The following is a 12,264-nucleotide window of genomic DNA, read 5'->3' on the forward strand; positions in this document are numbered from 1 at the left end:
TCTCCCCCCCCCCCCTCATGTCCATGTCACTACAGGGCCTCTTTACTGCATTCTGCTATATGTCACTACAGGGCCTCTTTACTGCATTCTGCTATATGTCACTACAGGGCCTCTTTACTGCATTCTGCTATATGTCACTACAGGACCTCTTTACTGCATTCTGCTATATGTCACTACAGGGCCTCTTTACTGCATTCTGCTATATGTCACTACAGGGCCTCTTTACTGCATTATACTATATGTCACTACAGGGCCTCTTTACTGCATTCTACTATATGTCACTACAGGGCCTCTTTACTGCATTATGCTATATGTCACTACAGGGCCTCTTTACTGCATTCTGCTATATGTCACTACAGGACCTCTTTACTGCATTCTGCTATATGTCACTACAGGACCTCTTTACTGCATTCTGCTATATGTCACTACAGGGCCTCTTTACTGCATTCTGCTATATGTCACTACAGGGCCTCTTTACTGCATTCTGCCATATGTCACTACAGGACCTCTTTACTGCATTCTGCTATATGTCACTACAGGGCCCCTTTACTGCATTCTGCTATATGTCACTACAGGGCCTCTTTACTGCATTCTGCTATATGTCACTACAGGGCCTCTTTACTGCATTCTGCTATATGTCACTACAGGACCTCTTTACTGCATTCTGCTATATGTCACTACAGGGCCTCTTTACTGCATTCTGCTATATGTCACTACAGGGCCTCTTTACTGCATTCTGCCATATGTCACTACAGGACCTCTTTACTGCATTCTGCTATATGTCACTACAGGGCCCCTTTACTGCATTCTGCTATATGTCACTACAGGGCCTCTTTACTGCATTCTGCTATATGTCACTACAGGGCCTCTTTACTGCATTCTGCTATATGTCACTACAGGGCCCCTTTACTGTATTCTGCTATATGTCACTACAGGGCCTCTTTACTGCATTCTGCTATATGTCACTAAAGGACCTCTTTACTGCATTCTGCTATATGTCATTACAGGGCCTCTTTACTGCATTCTGCTATATGTCACTACAGGGCCTCTTCACTGCATTCTGCTGTATGTCAGTACAGGACCTCTTTACTGCATTCTGCTATATGTCACTACAGGGCCTCTTTACTGCATTCTGTTATATGTCACTACAGGGCCTGTTTACTACATTCTGCTATATGTCACTACAGGACCTCTTTACTGCATTCTACTATATGTCACTACAGGGCCTCTTTACTACATTCTGCTATATGTCACTACAGGAGCTTTTTACTGCATTCTGCTATATGTCACTACAGGGCCTCTTTACTGCATTCTGCTATATGTCACTACAGGGCCTCTTTACTGTATTCTGCTATATGCCACTACAGGGCCTCTTTACTGCATTCTGCTATATGTCACTGCAGGGCCTCTTTACTGCATTCTGCCATATGCCACTACAGGGCCTCTTTACTGCATTCTGCCATATGCCACTACAGGGCCTCTTTACTGCATCCTGCTATATGTCACTACAGGGCCTCTTTACTGCATTCTGCTATATGTCACTACAGGTCCTCTAAGTTCTCCAGCTAGACTCACATGACCAGGACTTTACAATAGGATCTTAGTTTTCTCCGGACAGCCGGGCAGATTTCTGATATTACCCGGGCTATATGCTGCATAACAAGTTGCTTAGATGTAAAGCTTTCCTTTTATCACATTACTGATAATCAGAAGAGATAATCAGAGCTTTTCACACAGTTGCCTTCATATCTAGGACATAAATAACTGCAAAGGAATGAAACACCAGCTGAGATTACATTTTCTGAACTGAACTTCTGCTTCTGATGAAAAAAAATGTAATTGCTTCAACCATGTAGTTCTATAGCACTGACATCTTCTGCAGCACTTTACAGAGTACATAGTCATGTCACTGACTGTCCTCAGAGGGGCTCACACTCTAATCCTACCATAGTCCTAGTCTAATGTCCTACCATATTATTATTATGTATTTATAAAGCACTGACATCTTCTGCAGCACATTACAGAGTACATAGTCTTGTCACTGACTGTCCTCAGAGGAGCTCACACTCTAATCCTACCATAGCCATAGTCTAATGTCCTACCATATTATTATTATGTATTTATATAGCACTGACATCTCCTGCAGCACATTACAGAGTACATAGCCATGTCACTGACTGTCCTCAGAGGAGCTCACACTCTAATCCTACCATAGTCATAGTCTAATGTCCTACCATATTATTATTATTATGTATTTATATAGCACTGACATCTCCTGCAGCACATTACAGAGTACATAGTCATGTCACTGACTATCCTCAGAGGAGCTCACACTCTAATCCTACCATAGCCATAGTCTAATGTCCTACCATATTATTATTATGTATTTATAAAGCACTGACATCTTCTGCAGCACATTACAGAGTACATAGTCATGTCACTGACTGTCCTCAGAGGAGCTCACACTCTAATCCTACCATAGTCATATTCTAATGTCCTACCATATTATTATTATGTATTTATATAGCACTGACATCTCCTGCAGCACATTACAGAGTACATAGTCATGTCACTGACTGTCCTCAGAGGAGCTCACACTCTAATCCTACCATAGTCATAGTGTAATGTCCTACCATATTATTATTATGTATTTATATAGCACTGACATCTTCTGCAGCACATTACAGAGTACATAGTCATGTCACTGACTGTCCTCAGAGGAGCTCACACTCTAATCCTACCATAGTCAGTCTAATATCCTACCATATTATTATTATGTATTTATACAGCACTGACACCTTCTGCAGCACATTACAGAGTACATAGTCATGTCACTGACTGTCCTCAGAGGAGCTCACACTCTAATCCTACCATAGTCAGTCTAATATCCTACCATATTATTATTATGTATTTATATAGCACTGACATCTTCTGCAGCACATTACAGAGTACATAGTCATGTCACTCACTGTCCTCAGAGGAGCTCACAATATAATCCTACCATAGTCATAGTCTAATGTCCTACCATATTATTATTATGTATTTATATAGCACTGACATCTTCTGCAGCACATTACAGAGTACATAGTCATGTCACTGACTGTCCTCAGAGGAGCTCACATTCTGATATCACTGTCATAGGTAAGGACAATTTTGCAGGTATCAAATCACAATCCATCACAATAACCAGAGAAACGCAGTGCATACATGGTTAGAACATACAAAGTCCACACACATAATGCTCAGAATGGGAGCTGATTATAGGATAGTAGTGCTCCGAGGTGAGAGTGGTAATCACTGTGTCCCTGTGCTGCCCATATATGGCACATAATCTCGGTTTCCTCTTTTTTTATGGGCACACAAAACATCACTAATCTCCATTTTTTTGTGAATGTAAATTAGTTGATAAAAACACTTTGCAGTGTACTTTACAAATTAAAAGAAATAAAAAAAATGGCTAAAATATGACGTACGGCTATGCCGAAACTCCCCAACCGATGCCAAACAATTCCAAACATGTTTTAGGAAGTGACAAGAAAAGTGAATATTATGGAACTTACCCAATTATCGGCCTTTTCTCCGCCCTTCAGATGTCTGCCGCCCAAACCAAGAGTCACCGCTTGTCAGCTCCGCTGCGCCTAAAACATGGAAACACAAGACATGAACCTCCAGACGCAGAGATGGGAGGCGGAGCTTTCAGGAATGCCTAAAACATGGAAATACAAGACATGAACCTCCAGACGCAGAGATGGGAGGCGGAGCTTTCAGGAATGCCTAAAACATGGAAACACAAGACATGAACCTCCAGACGCAGAGATGGAAGGCGGAGCTTTCAGGAATGCCTAAAACATGGAAACACAAGACATGAACCTCCAGACGCAGAGATGGGAGGCGGAGCTTTCAGGAAACTCGCACACATCTCGATACAAGCTGCCAGGTCGGCCATTTTGTTAGAATTACCCACCGTGCATTGCGGAGGCCAGAATGTGGCGAGACAGAAAAGTGTGTGCAGAAGGTATAATTTTACATACAACTTCAATGCTGTGCTGCATTTCCCATATAACCTTTAAGCTTTACAATATTTTAAGCTTTGTTCTTTTTCAGATTCCAGATCTTATGCTTGCCCACACACTGATCACAGATTTCCAATAGATTTTAGTATCAAATCCATTGGAAATCTACCATACATACTACCAGGACTCCCTCCATGTGTGATGCGGAAGCACCCTCCCCGCCCCCCCTCCCCCTGCTACTACAGACATCCCTGAGGTTTGGAGTCCTACAGACATCACTGAGGTTTGGTGCCCTACAGACATCACTGAGGTTTGGTGCCCTACAGACATCACTGAAGTTTGGTGCCCTACAGACATCACTAAGGTTTGGTGTCCTACAGACATCACTGAGGTTTGGTATCTTACAGACATCACTAAGATCTGGTGTCCTACAGACATCACTGAGGTTTGGTGTCCTACAGACATCACTAAAGTTTGGTGTCCTACAGACATCACTGAGGTTTGGTATCTTACAGACATCACTAAGATCTGGTGTCCTACAGACATCACTGAGGTTTGGTATCTTACAGACATCACTAAGATCTGGTGTCCTACGGACATCACTGAGGTTTGGTGTCCTACAGACATCACTAAGGTTTGGTGTCCTACAGACATCACTGAGGTTTGGTATCTTACAGACATCACTAAGATCTGGTGTCCTACAGACATCACTGAGGTTTGGTGTCCTACAGACATCACTGAGGTTTGGTGTCTTACAGACCTCACTAAGATCTGGTGTCCTACAGACATCACTAAGGTCTGGTGTCCTGCAGACATCACTACGGTCTGGTGTCCTGCAGACATCACTAAGATCTGGTGTCCTACAGACATCACTGAGGTCTGGTGTCCTACAGACATCACTGAGGTTTGGTGTCTTACAGACATCACTAAGATCTGGTGTCCTACAGACATCACTAAGGTTTGGTGTCCTACAGACATCACTAAGGTCTGGTGTCCTGCAGACATCACTAAGATATGGTGTCCTACAGACATCACTGAGGTTTGGTGTCCTACAGACATCACTGAGGTTTGGTGTCTTACAGACATCACTAAGATCTGGTGTCCTACAGACATCACTAAGGTCTGGTGTCCTGCAGACATCACTAAGATCTGGTGTCCTACAGACATCACTGAGGTTTGGTGTCCTACAGACATCACTGAGGTTTGGTGTCCTACAGACATCACTGAGGTTTGGTGTCTTACAGACATGACTAAGATCTGGTGTCCTACAGACATCACTAAGGTTTGGTGCCCTACAGACATCACTAAGGTCTGGTGTCCTGCAGACATCACTAAGATCTGGTGTCCTACAGACATCACTGAGGTTTGGTGCCCAACAGACATCACTGTGGTTTGGTGTCTTACAGACATCAATAAGATCTGGTGTCCTACAGACATCACTAAGGTCTGGTGTCCTACAGACATCACTGAGATTTGGTGTCCTACAGACATCACTAAGGTCTGGTATCAGAATCAGAATCTTTATTATCGCCAAGCACGACTGGGTCGTGCCTGGAATTGGTCTTGGCACGTACAGGGTACTGATACAGGATATAGGTACAGATAACAGGACAAGTCAAGCAGTCAGAAAGGAACAGAACATTATACCAGATGCAGAGAAAGACAATGTAGCATAAGTTATAACACAAAGAAACACTCAAGAGCGCCCAAAAAGAGTCAGCTTGAGCTAGGGCGCGTCTATCTACGTACAGAGTGCCTCAGTGCAGACATGGTGTTGTGGTGTGAGGATGGGCAGTTACGTGAAGAGAGTTCAGAAGGTTGACAGCCGAGGGAAAGAAACTGTTTTTATGCCTTGAGGTCTTGGTGAAGATGGACCGGAACCGGAGCCTCCGGCTCGAGGGTAGCTGACTAAAGAAGCGATGGCCTGGGTGTGAGGGGTCGCTGGTGATCTTTAAAGGCCCATACTCACGGGCGAGAAATGTGGCCTGTCGCCAGCACACGTGAGCGTGTGGGCGATAGGCCGGCGACAGCTTCTCGCCAGGTCCCTCCGCGTACACACGCGGAAGAGGGACCAGAGGCGAGACGGAAGCTGTCGCTGACGTTCCTCCTCCCCCCGCCGGAAGCTCCATGTTCCTACATGGAGGTTGCTGTCGCTAGTCCGCGTACTCACGCGGACTAGCGACAGTTGCGGCGGGGGGCAGCGGCAACTGTCGCCATGCGATTGAAAGTTTCAATCGCATGGCGACATGAGCGGCGGGCGACAGTTCGGGGTGCGCGCGTGTGCGACGGCCCATACTCACGGGCGACCTGTCGCCGCAACACGCGCGCGCCGCGTGTTGCGGCGACAAATGTCACTTGTGAGTATGGGCCTTAATGCTCTGGAGTACAGCCTGGAGTGGTAAAGGAGGTCCAGTGAGGGAAGGGATCTCCCGATGATCCTCTCCGCTGATCTGATGACCCTCTGCAGTTTGAGTCTGTCGCTGGCAGAGATGCTGGCGTACCAGACCAGGATGGAAGAGCATAGGACAGATTCAATTGTAGCGGAGTAGAAGTTTGTCAGAAGTTTTTGGGCCATACCAAACTTTTTTAGTTGGCGGAGAAAGAAAATTCTCTGTTGGGCTTTCCTCTGTGAGGAGGCAGTGTTGGCCTTCCACCTCAGGTCATTGGAGATGGTTGTGCCCACAAGGCGGACGCTGGGGACTCCTCCCACCTCCTTGCCATCGATGCAGATTGGGGGCGGGGTGGGGGCGCATCTCCTGAAATCAACAATCATCTCCACAGTTTTCGCTGTATTTAGAACCAATCCGGTCTCTCTGCACCAGTGACAGACGCCTTCGACCTGGTGGCGGTACTCCTTCTCATCGTTATTGGTGATGAGACCGACAATGGTCGTGTCGTCAGCGAATTTGATTACTTTTACAGAGTCCGACGTGGATTTGCAGTTGTTCGTATATAGAGAGAACAGAAACGGCGACAGGACGCAGCCTTGTGGGGCTCCTGTGTTGGTGATCCTAGGTTGTGAGGAGATAGTGCCCAGCCTGACAACCTGGGACCTATTGGAGAGGAAGTCTGTGATCCACAGGCGTAAGGTGGGGTGGACTCCTATCGCGGCAAGATTGTCTTGCAGTATTCTGGGGCTGATGGTATTGAATGCAGAGCTGAAGTCCAGTAGGAGGATCCTGGCGTAGGAGTCTGGTCTGTCCAGGTGATCATAGACGAGCTCCAAGCAGATGTTAATGGCATCGTCAGTGGACCTGTTCGCTCTGTACGCGAACTGGTGTGGGTCTAGCAGTCCCACTGTGGAGTGCTTAAAGGGGAACTGAAGAGAGAGGTATATGGAGGCTGTCATGTTTATTTCCTTTTAATCAATACCAGTTGCCTGGCAGCCCTGCTGGTCTATTTCTCTGCAGTAGTAGCTGATTAAAACCAGAAACAAGCATGCAGCTAGTCTTGTCAGATCTGACTTATAAGTCTGATCCACTGAAACATCTGATCTGCTGCATGCTTGTTCAGGGGCTATGGCTAATAGTATTAGAGGCAGAGGATTAGCAGGGCTGCCAGGCAACTAGTATTGCTTAAAAGGAAATAAACATGACAGCCTCCATATACCTCTCTATTCAGTTTCCCTTTAAGGAGGGGGAGCACCATGCTTTCAAAAGCTTTCATGATCACGGATGTAAGTGCCACGGGCCTGAAGTTGTTGAGGTCGAGGATTCCCTGCTTTTTGGGGACCGGGATAATGGTGGACCTCTTGAAGCACGCAGGTACTTTGCCTCCCTGGAGGGACCTCGTGAAGATGGAAGAGAGGGTGGGAGCAAGCTGACGAGCGCAAGTTTTCAGGCAGGCTGGTGACACTCCGTCCGGACCAGAGGCTTTCCTAGCATTTAATCTTAGCAAGTGTTTAAGCACATCCGCCTCTCTCTCTGATGGTGGGGGCGAGTTTGGGCCCAGGGCGTCAATGTCAGAGGATTGCAGTCCTGCAGACATCACTAAGATCTGGTGTCCTACAGACATCACTGAGGTTTGGTGTCCTACAGACATCACTGAGGTTTGGTGTCTTACACACATCACTAAGGTCTGGTGTCCTGCAGACATCACTAAGATCTAGTGTCCTACAGACATCACTGAGGTTTGGTGTCCTACAGAGATCACTAAGGGCTGGTGTCCTGCAGACATCACTTAGATCTGGTGTCCTACAGACATCACTGAGCTTTGGTGTCCTATAGACATCACTGAGGTTTGGTGTCCTACAGACATCACTGAGGTTTGGTGTCCTACAGACATCACTAAGGTCTGGTGTCCTACATACATCACTGAGGTTTGGTGTCCTACAGACATCACTAAGGTTTGGTGGCCTACAGACATCAGTAAGGTTTGGTGTCCTACAGACATCACTGAGGTTTGGTATCTTACAGACATCACTGAGGTTTGGTGTCCTACAGACATCACTGAGGTCTGGTGCCCTACAGACATCACTAAGATCTGGTGCCCTACACACATCACTGAGGTTTGGTGTCCTACAGACATCACTAAGGTCTGGTGCCCTTCAGACATCACTAAGATCTGGTGCCCTACACACATCACTGAGTTTTGGTGTCCTACAGATATCACTGAGGTTTGGTGCCCTACAGACATCACTAAGATCTGGTGTCCTACAGACATCACTGAGGTTTAGTTTTCCTACAGACAGTCACTAAAGTTTAGTGCCCAACAGACATTACTAAGGTTTGGTGGCCTACAGACAGTCAAATCACTAAGGTTTGGTGTCCTACAGACAGTGACTAAGATTTGTAGTTGTACAGACTTTACTATGGTTTGTTGCCATACAAATATCACTGAGGTTTGGTGGCCTACAGACATTGACTAAGGCTTGGTGACCTACAGACATCACTAAGGTTTGGTGCCCTACAGACATCGCTGAGGTTTGGTGCCCTACAGACATCACTAAGGTCTGGTGCCCTTCAGACATCACTAAGATCTGGTGTCCTACAGACATCACTGAGGTTTGGGGTCCTACAGACATCACTAAGGTTTGGTGGCCTACAGACAGTCAAGTCACTAAGGTTTGGTGCCCAACAGACATCACTGAGGTTTGTTGCCCTACAGACAGTCAAGTCACTAAAATCTGGTGTCCTACAGACATCACTAAGGTCTGGTGTCCTGCAGACATCACTAAGATCTGGTGTCCTACAGACATCACTGAGGTTTGGGGTCCTACAGACATCACTAAGGTTTGGTGGCCTACAGACAGTCAAGTCACTAAGGTTTGGTGCCCAACAGACATCACTGAGGTTTGTTGCCCTACAGACAGTCAAGTCACTAAAATCTGGTGTCCTACAGACATCACTAAGGTCTGGTGTCCTGCAGACATCACTAAGATCTGGTGTCCTACAGACATCACTAAGGTCTGGTGTCCTGCAGACATCACTAAGATCTGGTGTCCTACAGACATCAATGAGGTTTGGTGTCCTACAGACATCACTGAGGTTTGGTGTCTTACAGACATCACTAAGATCTGGTGTCCTACAGACATCACTAAGGTCTGGTGTCCTGCAGACATCACTACGGTCTGGTGTCCTGCAGACATCACTAAGATCTGGTGTCCTACAGACATCACTGAGGTCTGGTGTCCTACAGACATCACTGAGGTTTGGTGTCCTACAGACATCACTGAGGTTTGGTGTCCTGCAGACATCACTAAGGTCTGGTGTCCTGCAGACATCACTAAGATCTGGTGTCCTACAGACATCACTAAGGTCTGGTGTCCTGCAGACATCACTAAGATCTGGTGTCCTACAGACATCAATGAGGTTTGGTGTCCTACAGACATCACTGAGGTTTGGTGTCTTACAGACATCACTAAGATCTGGTGTCCTACAGACATCACTAAGGTCTGGTGTCCTGCAGACATCACTACGGTCTGGTGTCCTGCAGACATCACTAAGATCTGGTGTCCTACAGACATCACTGAGGTCTGGTGTCCTACAGACATCACTAAGATCTGGTGTCCTACAGACATCACTAAGGTCTGGTGTCCTGCAGACATCACTAAGGTCTGGTGTCCTGCAGACATCACTAAGATATGGTGTCCTACAGACATCACTGAGGTTTGGTGTCCTACAGACATCACTAAGATCTGGTGTCCTACAGACATCACTGAGGTTTGGTGTCCTACAAACATCACTGAGGTTTGGTGTCTTACAGACATCACTAAAATCTGGTGTCCTACAGACATCACTAAGGTCTGGTGTCCTGCAGACATCACTAAGATCTGGTGTCCTACAGACATCACTGAGGTTTGGTGTCCTACAGACATCACTGAGGTTTGGTGTCCTACAGACATCACTGTGGTTTGGTGTCCTGCAGACATCACTAAGATCTGGTGCCCTACAGACATCACTGAGGTTTGGTGTCCTACAGACATCACTGAGGTTTGGTGTCTTACAGACATCACTAAGATCTGGTGTCCTACAGACATCACTAAGATCTGGTGTCCTACAGACATCACTGAGATTTGGTGTCCTACAGACATCACTAAAGTCTGGTGTCCTGCAGACATCACTAAGATCTGGTGTCCTACAGACATCACTGAGGTTTGGTGTCCTACAGACATCACTGAGGTTTGGTGTCTTACAGACATCACTAAGGTCTGGTGTCCTGCAGACATTCCTAAGATCTGGTGTCCTACAGACATCACTGAGGTTTGGTGTCCTACAGACATCACTTAGATCTGGTGTCCTACAGACATCACTGAGCTTTGGTGTCCTATAGACATCACTGAGGTTTGGTGTCCTACAGACATCACTGAGGTTTGGTGTCCTACAGACATCACTAAGGTTTGGTGTCCTACTGACATCACTAAGGTTTGGTGGCCTACAGACATCAGTAAGGTTTGGTGGCCTAAAGACATCACTGAGGTTTGGTATCTTACAGACATCACTGAGGTTTGGTGTCCTACAGACATCACTGAGGTCTGGTGCCCTACAGACATCACTAAGATCTGGTGCCCTACACACATCACTGAGGTTTGGTGTCCTACAGACATCACTAAGGTCTGGTGCCCTTCAGACATCACTAAGATCTGGTGTCCTACACACATCACTTAGTTTTGGTGTCCTACAGATATCACTGAGGTTTAGTTTTCCTACAGACAGTCACTAAAGTTTAGTGCCCAACAGACATCACTGAGGTTTGGTGCTCTGCAGACATCACTAAGGTTTGGTGGCCTACAGACAGTCAAATCACTAAGGTTTGGTGTCCTACAGACAGTGACTAAGATTTGTAGTTGTACAGAGTTTACTATGGTTTGTTGCCATACAAATATCACTGAGGTTTGGTGGCCTACAGAGATTGACTAAGGCTTGGTGTCCTACAGACATCACTGAGGTTTGGTGTCCTACAGACATCACTAAGGTCTGGTGTCCTGCAGACATCACTTAGATCTGGTGTCCTACAGACATCACTGAGCTTTGGTGTCCTATAGACATCACTAAGGTTTGGTGCCCTACAGACATCACTAAGGTTTGGTGGCCTACAGACATCATTAAGGTCTGGTGCCCTTCAGACATCACTAAGATCTGGTGTCCTACAGACATCACTGAGGTTTGTCAAGCTACATACACTTTAGGCAACCAAATCCCTGAGAGTGTCCCTGAGAGTTGGAGGACTTTCAGTGATCCAATGAATTAGATCTTAACTCAGACCAGTACTCCCGTAATTGCCACTGTGAGCTGAACATCACATTATATGTATTCTCAGCACAATGTGACCTGCACGGGGATCTGTGTGGATAGATGGGACTGTTTTCCTGAAAGCTAATCTTTCATGAAACTACTTTTAGTGCAAATAGCAAGAATAGAGAGAAAGAAGATCACATACAGCCCTCAAACTCTCCTTACATGTCACCAGTGCCCCAGCATGAAACCTACAGCCACCTAATACAGCCCTCACCCTCTCCTTACATGCCACCGGTGCCCCAGCATGGAACCTAAAGCCATCTAATACAGCCCTCACCCTCTCCTTACATGCCACCGGTGCCCCGGCATGGAACCTACAGCCACCTAATACAGCCCTCACCCTCTCCTTACATGCCACCGGTGCCCCGGCATGGAACCTACAGCCACCTAATACAGCCCTCACCCTCTCCTTACATGCCACCGGTGCCCTAGCATGGAACCTACAGGGTTATTGAAATCTGTTAATAAGGGGATGTCTGATGCAAACACACACAATGATTATACTCACAAGGACG

General features: G+C 46.4%; 2 long non-coding RNA genes across 3 annotated transcripts in view; one reads left to right on the forward strand and one right to left on the reverse strand.

Annotated features, from left to right (window-relative positions):
- LOC137522008 (uncharacterized) overlaps positions 1-4,006 on the forward strand; it is a 291,997-nt gene extending 287,991 nt beyond the window's left edge. For both annotated transcript variants that reach the window (XR_011022251.1, XR_011022250.1), the window contains one exon: positions 3,591-4,006. This is a non-coding gene — a long non-coding RNA (uncharacterized lncRNA). The remainder of the gene's footprint in view (positions 1-3,590) is intronic.
- Positions 1-12,264, reverse strand: part of LOC137522009 (uncharacterized) — a 205,068-nt gene that overhangs the window by 139,474 nt on the left and 53,330 nt on the right. Inside the window, exon 2 of the long non-coding RNA XR_011022252.1 lies at positions 3,561-3,638. This is a non-coding gene — a long non-coding RNA (uncharacterized lncRNA). The remainder of the gene's footprint in view (positions 1-3,560; positions 3,639-12,264) is intronic.

Source organism: Hyperolius riggenbachi, chromosome 6, assembly GCF_040937935.1.
Source record: "Hyperolius riggenbachi isolate aHypRig1 chromosome 6, aHypRig1.pri, whole genome shotgun sequence".
NCBI lineage: Eukaryota > Metazoa > Chordata > Amphibia > Anura > Hyperoliidae > Hyperolius > Hyperolius riggenbachi.